The 9,072-nt window shown below is 46.9% G+C and overlaps 1 protein-coding gene across 2 annotated transcripts in view; it reads right to left on the minus strand.

The window, feature by feature from the left end:
* Window positions 1–8,137, minus strand: part of DUSP16 (dual specificity phosphatase 16) — a 67,684-nt gene extending 59,547 nt beyond the window's left edge. The window contains exon 1 of one of the 2 annotated variants that reach the window (XM_074901802.1): window positions 7,896–8,137. The gene's annotated coding sequence lies outside the window, so the exon portion shown is untranslated. Of the gene's footprint in view, window positions 1–7,629; window positions 7,742–7,895 lie in introns of those variants that run through there. The other variant, XM_074901803.1, reaches the window with a different exon arrangement.
* Between the last annotated feature and the right edge of the window lie 935 nt (window positions 8,138–9,072).

Consider the following 9,072-nt stretch of genomic DNA (forward strand, 5'->3'; position numbering starts at 1 on the left):
CTGAACCTTTAACCTGAATCAGTCCCCCCTTCCCCACCCACCCACCTCCCCTATTGCATTACCTCCTTATTGTTGACTGAAACAGTAGACAAAGTCAGCGACTGAAAAGAACATTCTGCCTATTTTAATGCAAAATCTTGAAAATCCTCACCACAGCTCAATTAGAAAGATTAGATGATCATTGGTTGAACCCTCTCAAAATCCTGTAACTAGAAGAAAAAGATTATGTGTTAAACAGCAGCTGTATTTTCACTTAGCTATGCAGACATTTCATAGCCACTTTGCCATACTGGCTTATGTCTGGGCGTTTGAATAAAAATAGCTAATGTGCTTGCTTGTTACACCATTAAATAAAGTGCACAAAGGAATTGCCAGTACTGTTTTTGCCCGTGAAAGGCAGCGGTCATTAATAGCTTGTATTTGCAGAAGGCTGTCAGAGGAACAGCATGCCTGAGCTTCCTCCACAGCTTTCTATAGGTTTAACCATACATGAGGCAGCAGGGGAAAAGACACTACACGTTTCCTCGTTCCAGAAGAGGTCACACCTGCAGAAGAGTTGGCAAGTCATGCAACGCTCCGTTGGAGAAAAAAAGATTTGAGTCCTATAAATCTGAGGGGGCGGAAAGATGTGGGTCTCTTCATGGAAAGAGTATCCTGGGAAAATGTGCAATGGCAGCGTTAGCATTAGTTAGTATTTTAACACTTCCTTTTGCTGTCCTGACAAGCATCTTGAAGATTTGCACATACACTTGAAGGAGTTAACTTTCTTTCAGTGAGATTTTGAGAGGAAATAGGCAATAAATGGGCTACTCGTACAATTACATTTGGGCTGGATGAACAGATTTTTCAGGCATCTTCAAATAGATCCACCTGGAAATCACAGCAGAGAAGCAAAGTGAGCCACACTGAGGAAACAGGCTCCGTCAACTGGAGAGTATCCAAACGTGGATCATCTAACAGGCATAACGGAGGACCGAGAAGCTGACAGCATGCTCACAACGTGTCAACCATGAGAAGACAGGGATTTTCACCAGCTGGACAAGACAGCTTGCTCCACTGATCAGGAAAAACACACCATCATACATATTTGGATGTAAAGTTACATGCAAGAAAAGCCAAAACAAAACAAAGAGAGATAGTGAGAAACAACCAAGGTACAAGAGGAAAGTATAAGTACAAGCAGTTTTATTAGCTTGTCTAAATACGCCCTAATTAAGTCTCCTACTAGCTAGAAGACCATGAAACCTACCAGCTCTCGTAAGGACAGTGCCCATGTGCCTTCAGCTGTTGTGTCTTCCCAAGATATGGGACTATGAACCTACAGACCAGCCATTGCTGACTACCTCTCTCCAGCAAGGCCTCAGAGCACTTGCTGCATAAAGGTTGAGAGCTTTTAGGAAACTGAAATGACACAGGAGTATCCTGGGAGAAAGGAGAGGAAGGTACTGAGTCCTGATGCTATGAGAAGAGACTTGCCATCAATGCAGAATTCCAGCCAGACTATGGGAAGAGCCTATCCTCAGTTTGGAGCACACCTGCCTTGCACCCAAGGTCTTGGGAAAGGCAGAGGGAGCTCTACTAAAGGGTCACACGGTTTGCCTTCTGCTAACATGGATTCAGTCTAGTGTGTACTTTCAGACTTATTTGGACCTAACAACATGTCAACCCAATGCACTAAGATCACTGTTGTACTTTTTTGCTGGAATATTCTTTTGCCTTGCTTAAAAACTGCCAGAGCTTTACGAATCTTTGTTGAAACCAAAATGAAGTTTATTTTGTTTGCTCCCCAAGTGTTCCTAGTAAGAGGCCTCTACCTAAATTATCTTATTTTAGAAAGGCACTTCTCAGTATGGTGGCATTAGAAGACAGACCTCTAACACAAAGTTTCTTCCTCCTCCAGCTCTCTTCCCTCCCAGTCTTCCAGAGCTTAAACAGACACCCATGAAACTGTCAGGCACAGCAGAGCTAGAAAACGACAGAAAACACTGAGTCCCAAAGATAATTTTTAAAGAAAGAAGGTATGAAATCCCAACACCTAAGCAGGTTCCCACACATAACAAAATACTTGTGGGAACTGTACGGATGACAGGTGTTATACTTATTCCAGATAGAAAGAATACAATGATTGAAAAGTAACCTCACACCTGTTCTTTAGGCAAATGTTCTTGGTGTTTATGACCCACCTTTGAAATTAAGGCTTGTTTCATTAGCAGGATGGCATGCTGACAGAAGCCCTCTGAGGTGTAGTTCAGACTCTTCACATGTATTCGGAAGAGGATGTTTAGAAGATGGACGGTTCTGTGCTTAAGGGACTGTATAAACTTAGTGAAATACACACTATCAAGAAAGTCACTCCCCTGCAAGCACCATCTTCCAGGTAGAAACCCAAGTCCTGACATGGGAGTTGAGTCTTTAAAGTGTGGGGTGAAGGATTCTTACACCTAGCAACCAAGAAGCAAAAACAACACTTGGGCTATTAAAAGTGTGGTGTTTCCATCTAAACATTATGAATTATTCAGCCTTGAAATATGCTTTACTAGGGATTCAGTAGGAACAAAACGCAGCACCGTATCAATTTTATCCAGAATAGTGTGGGGGGAGGGAGAGTTGCTTTCCTATTTCGAGAGCAATATCTATGCTACACATGCAAAGCCAAAGCCTTCTGATCCAGCAGGCTGAATACATACTAGTTATTCAAACTCAAGAACGTGTGCATAAAAGGAATTTCATACAATTAGTCTCTGTTGTCCTCCTCGTTTTATACTCTCTGTCAAGTTCTCATTCCAACGTTGCTACATTACACACTCAGACCCATCTTTCTGCCTCCCACAAGGCCTTCAGTAATCTAAAAAACATCAGACAAGCAGGCAAGAATGTTTAAAAAGAGAGTATTTGTACAAGCCACTGATCTATCATTTAGTCAACAAACAGGCTCAATTCATAGATTATTATAGCAAAGCAAAATCAAGTGAAGCACAATGAAAAGGGCTAACACTGTTCCACTCGCAATATTAGAAACCGTGTGACAGTTTTCTGCCAAACTAATGTAATGGAACACAGTTATGATTTTATAAAGAAAAGTTTTCATACTATTTTAGCAGACTCCCTCTAGATAACATGTAAAAAGATCTCATGGAGTAAAAAAATGGTATTCTCAGTAATACCTCCGCATACCTCCACTTGTGTATCTTTATTTGTTAAACAACTGACGGAAGTTTTTAACTCAAACTTGAAACCAAAGGAGAGTGCAAAGTTACCTGAGGAGGTCTGTGCAAGGAACTGATCCTAGTTTCTGAGAAATGGGATGAAAACTTGTACTGCACAGGGGCAAAGTTAGTTCCAAGAATGCATTAAAGAGAAGCTGTATAAGTTACTGGAGATGTATGGCTCATATTGTGACCGAGAAAGAGCAGAGATAACTGACTTCCTCTCAAAGAAGGACCTTGTTTCAGCAGTTCCTTTCACATACTCACACAGCACAAACGTTACAGCTTCGGACAGTGCAAGCACAGAAAAGAAGCAGCACAGAGCTCGGGAAGGTCCGCGGCAGAAGAGATCATTCAGCATCCCCACAGCCCCACAGGAAACCTCCTGTCACTGAGGCAACACTCTTTCCCCTCTTTCCTAGCCTGTCCAATTATTAATTTGGGGTGGGTTTTGGTTGGTTTTTTGGTTTTTTTTCAGCTGCCGGAGCATTTCGTAGGGACACAACATGGAAAACTGCCAGGCTTCCCAGAGCCAACTCCGAGTAGGTCAGTCTTGGCTCAGCAGCAGACCACATAGCACAGCAAAAGGAAACACGAGGCCTTGAACTCACGCCCATCTTCCCTCTCGTCCTCCATACGCACACCCTAGATGCAGATTTTCCTTGATCGCTGAGGAATAGTAATTCACTGGTGGCCAACATCATCTCCACTGGAGACCGTTATAGCTGCCAACAGGCCCTATCCATAAGCAAACACAGGACTGCTCAGATTAAAACTATGCAAACCCAGAAGTTAATATGCCAAACTTTACCATTAGTGTGTATTTCTGGCTTCCTTCAGACGTTATGGGAAGTTACACAGTAACTATAATGGAGATTTCTTATTTGGAGCTGCCAAGCTAATGTCAATCTAAAGATCAGGGCCGGTGAAGGAGAGAAGTTGGCGATAGGAACTTCCCTGTTCCCACAGCCGTCTTCAGATGCTGCAGCACGGGGCATCTCAGCCTCCAGCCCTGCTCCAGAGCCAGTTCCATCTCAATTCGCTTTGGTGTCAGGGTGGTGATACCACTATACTGGTGATAAACAAACCCTGAGGACAGGGTCCCTCAGGTAACAACTAGGAAGGAGCCTGAAGTTACAGCGTTTGCTTCACCTTCACGCAAATGAATCATAGAATCATTTAGGTTGGAAAAGACCTTTAAGATCATCGAGTCCAACCAAATGACTCCTGGTCTTCAGTTAATCGCTGGCTTTAGTGCAGGCTGATATCCTGGCCACCCATCACCTGCCACTTTTAATTCATGTAGAAAGCAGAGCCCACGTATACTATCGACAGCCCTAAAGAGTGATGCATTATCCTTTGCTCATGAAGGGGGGCAGCAAATAAATCAGAGAAATATTACTTGATATGTAGTTACCAATATTTAAAATATTCTACAGAAACCCTCCGCATCACTACACCAAGCAATCCATGAGGAATTGTAGGGAAAGTGAACGTATCAGGGACACGGCTGCTTCCCTGTTATCCAGAAAAACAGCTTCCTGATAGTTCTTCTTAAATAATCATTACACAACCATGCACAAAATACTACAAGATTGCAAGAAACATTTAGTCATTTGATCAGCATAACAACAAATCTGTAGAGACAGATTCACAGGCCAAACCCATGTTTCTTCCTAAGGGTGAAACAAAAGCAAAAAAGGATGTGCCAATCCTTCCACACCTCATCCTTTGACAGTAACTACTCTACGCCATCTGGCTATTAAGGATTGTCAGCACTTGAAGAATATCCATGATGCTTTCCTGACCACTCTTACAGGAAAGGAAAAAAAACAGAGTCCTAGAAAATTCAACAGACATACTATGAAGTGAAAGCTATCACCCTGCCTGTGTTTTCTTGAGGGAAAAATGCTTCAGCTGTGCTTGACGTGTTTCTTAGAAAATCTGTATTTTGAAAACAGTGAAAATTCCTGAATAGGTCTGGGGATTAAGGTGTTGAACTTTGACTGAGCAAGGCCCTCACCCTGCACACAGCTCTTAGTGCACAACACGCTGGAGCAGACAGAGCTCACTTGAAGACCTGTGCAAGTTAACAGAAATCAACAGCTAATTTGCCTATTCGGCATTTCTTACAGAGGGGTTGAAGAGAGCTTGAATTTGCCCTCTGAGGACTTCTTAAGGCCTAGAGGAATCACTTATCTTAAAAGCAGGAGAGCGGCTGACCTGTCCCACCATCCAGCTCCTAGTGCGGGGCTCCACTCCCCCACCTCCAGCTGCTGGCTGGGAACACAGAGGCACAGGGCTCCCAGGGCAGAGTCATTTTGCCAAGGAAGGTGCACAGGCACATGGCAGATACAACCACAACTCCTCCCACGGGCTGAGGGCTGGCGCAGACCCCAGAGGAGCGGGGGCTGGCTTGGGAGACAGAGCTCCCAGCGAAATCCATTTAACACATTCCTGCGCAGCTTCTGCTGATACCGTTCCTATGGACAGTTGAAGCTATTCTAGCTAAAAACAAACATCCTTGCCAGGCTAGGTGCCTTCACTGAAAGAAGAGCACGCATTTTACAGAAACAAAGATAAACTGAGCTCACTGTCTTCCACAGAAGTATTTCTGGTGTGATTTCGTTCCATTATATCTGCTTAGGTAGTTAACAAAACCAGAGCTACTGGGGCAGGAATGTATTTACGTGTTTTTATACAACATGTTGCATTTTTAAATGCTTAGTTGGGCTTTCTAGACCTTGGCACGTGTATTAAGCCATATAGCTACCACCTCTCATTAGCACAGGAACTGGCACCTTCTCTGCTGCTTTTACTTAATTTGATCATTTAAAAAGAGGCTTTGAAATTGGGTATTAAGATACACTGAAGAATTATTGTATTAAACAAGCGTAATGATGACAATTTATTACACCTCAGACATTTTTTATAGACTCCTTCCTAAAAATATTAATAAGCATACTCAGGAAAAGGCAGAATTTACTTTTAAGTATCACTATTCTTTGTATCTTTTATCATTAAAAATTAAAGCTAAAAATACACGTACAACCCCCCTGTTGCATACTCGCTCCACATTCAAATAGAAACCCCCAGACAACCAACATAAACAACTGTGATGAATGCTTCAATCTCCAATGGGCAGTGGGATGAACACCATAAAAAGAAATTAAGACTTACTATTTTTCCACCTCCCCTCAAAACACAAGAGTCTAAACCAACTCCTGTTTGGTCAGTTGTGACTTTGTAAACTCTGTATCTCCCAAACCACACGCTGCCAGGAATAGCATAAATCTCAAAAAGCAAGGATTACAAAATCATTTTGGGGTTTTGGTTGGTTTTTCTTTTTTTTTTCTTTTGAGAACCCCAACATACATCCTTACAAGGAGAAACAGTTCAATCTGCTTTCAGCTTTCAAAAACTAGCACAGATCTATTTATTCTGCTGGGTATACACCAAATGTTTGAACAAAAAAAAAGTTAGTCATAAGTCAGACAATACAGCTCGCTATGACTACACCCTTTGCTTGAAGGAAAACCTAGAGATCAATTTTCTATTTCAACCAGCTGAAATGACAATAAAGTAAATTCTCCTGGCTTTTTTTTTTTTCCCTAAAAAACAGCTTCCCATCTGACATCTAGCCGAATGTTTTCTTGGCTGCTGAAAAATCCTACCATTGGTCAGGCTTTGCAACAGGCACATCCCATACACCTGGTTCGGGAGGCACTGATGCGCGCTCAACTCCTCAACCCCGCCACTTCTACAGGGGAAAAAAAAAAAAAATATATACATATATATATATATATAAATTCAGGGGAGAGCATCTGTCAGGCCGCATCCTGGGGCCAGCCACAGAGTTACGGGAGCGCAACACCAGGTTAACAGTTTGCAATTTGCTTCGCTCCTGGACTCCACAGCAGCCCTCCATTTTGTCAACTGCCTCAATTTAAACCTCTTCTAAGTTGAAGGTAAAACTTCCAACATTTCTTCGGGAGCCCTCCGGGGCTTTAAAGCATCCTCGACCATTTTAAGCAGGGGGAAGCCTGTTCGGAGCAGCACTGTTTACTAAGTTTAGAAAGGCAGGCGCGCACGCCGAGGCTGACCAGCAGCCTCCCCAAACATCCCCTGCAGACGGTTTCGGGGTGCGCTGAAGCAGTCCGCGCTCTCTTGCTCATCCCCTCCAGCGGCGAGCTGCCCCCCCGCCCCGCACAAAAGCCGCCCGGCTTTCTCCCCCCTCTCCCCCGCCTTTACCAGGAGAGGCAGGTGGCTACCGGGAGGTGAGAAAGGACGAGGAGGAGGAGGAAACAGCCGGAGCCTCCGCGGGCAGCAGGTTGGGGGAGCGGGTCGGGGCGGCCCGTCGGTGTCGGTACCGGTGTCGGTACCGGTGTCGGTACCTCCCCACCCCCCTTCCCCCGTTCCTTACCACCTGCGCAGGCGGCCGGAGCCTGCCCGGGCCGGGGCAGCGACCTGTCGGCTGCGGGCTCTCTCCTCCGGAGGTGAAGGGGCAGCGGGGAAGGGCATGCGGGAGGGAGGGCTCCCGCCGCCCGCCTCTCCCTCACCTCCCTCCTCCTCCTCCACCTCCTCCTCCTCCTCCCCGCCCAGCCCTGCCCGGCCCCCCCCCGCACCCCTCCGGGCTGCTGCCGCGGGGCAGCCCCGGCTGAGGGTCCCTGCGCTCCTCCCGGCACTTACTGTTTCACCCCCCGTCTGTCTGTCTGTCTGTCTGTCCCCTCGGCAGGGATAAAAGTTGTCGCCACCGGCCTCGCCGCTGCCGCCTGAAACAACTTTGTCTCCTTCCAGCCGCTGGGAAAGCTCCTCTTTTTCCTTCTTCTTCAATTAAAAAAAAAAAAAACAAAACCAAAACACACAAAAAAACCCAAAAAACAGCAATTTAAAAAAAAAAATAAAAGAGAACAGAAAAACTATATTAGGCTTTTTTTTTTTTTTTTTTTTAAGAGGGGGAAGCGTGAAGGTGGGAGGGGAGAGGAGAAGAAAATGGAAACATTTGGAGTTTTTTTTTTCCTCTCTCCTCCCCCCCCCCCCCCCCCCCAAGATGGCTTGAGAAAATTAAAAGGGGACAGTGATAGGGGAGAGACGGGGGGACAGTGAAAAGCTCGGGAGGGGGTAGAAAGTTAAGGGGTTTGGGGGGTATTTTTTCGCTTTTTTTTTTTTCTTTTTTTTTTTAAAGTCTTCGGTTCCCAGATCCAAACGATTACAAACAAACGGGCCGAGCAGGCAGGCACAAGGAGGGGAGCGAGCGAGAGAAAAAAGAGTTTTGCTGGTCAGTAAACTTCAAGCTGCTGGGATGAGGTCATTGGTGTAAAAATAAAGCGGTGGCGTCATTTGAAACCAATCCCAGTGAATGAACTCAGCCGGGGGGTGAAGGTGGGGGAGAAGGAGAAAGAGGAGGAGCGGGGAGCGAGGATCCCCGCGGGGAGATGGAGGCGGCCACCGCCGCGCAGCCCCGGGTGGCGGGGAACCGAGGGGGGGGGGGATGTCTCACGCCGTCCCATGCTGTCACCGGGGGGGACACGCGTCCGCTGCCCCCGACCTCCCGCCGCAGCCGCCGGGCCGGCCCCTGGGAGGAGCCGCCGCCGGGGAGCGATTCAACCGAGCCGCCGCCGCGGCCCTTCCCCGCCCTTCGCCCGGCCCGGGGCGGGAGGGGGGAGGCTCCTCCCGCCGTGGCCCTCGCCTCCCCCTTCCCCTCCCCACAGCGGCCTCAGCGTCCCCCTCCATCCCCGGCGTCCCCCTCCGTCCCCAGAGCCAGCCCCGAGGCGGGCCCGTCGCCCTGGGCCTTGCCGGGCATGTGGCGCGGCACGACGCCATGGCGAGGCCCGTCCCTGCGCGGCCTGCCCTCAGCGCTCCCGCC

Source organism: Athene noctua, chromosome 3 (genome assembly GCF_965140245.1).
Source record: "Athene noctua chromosome 3, bAthNoc1.hap1.1, whole genome shotgun sequence".
In the NCBI taxonomy this organism is placed as follows: Eukaryota; Metazoa; Chordata; class Aves; order Strigiformes; family Strigidae; genus Athene; species Athene noctua.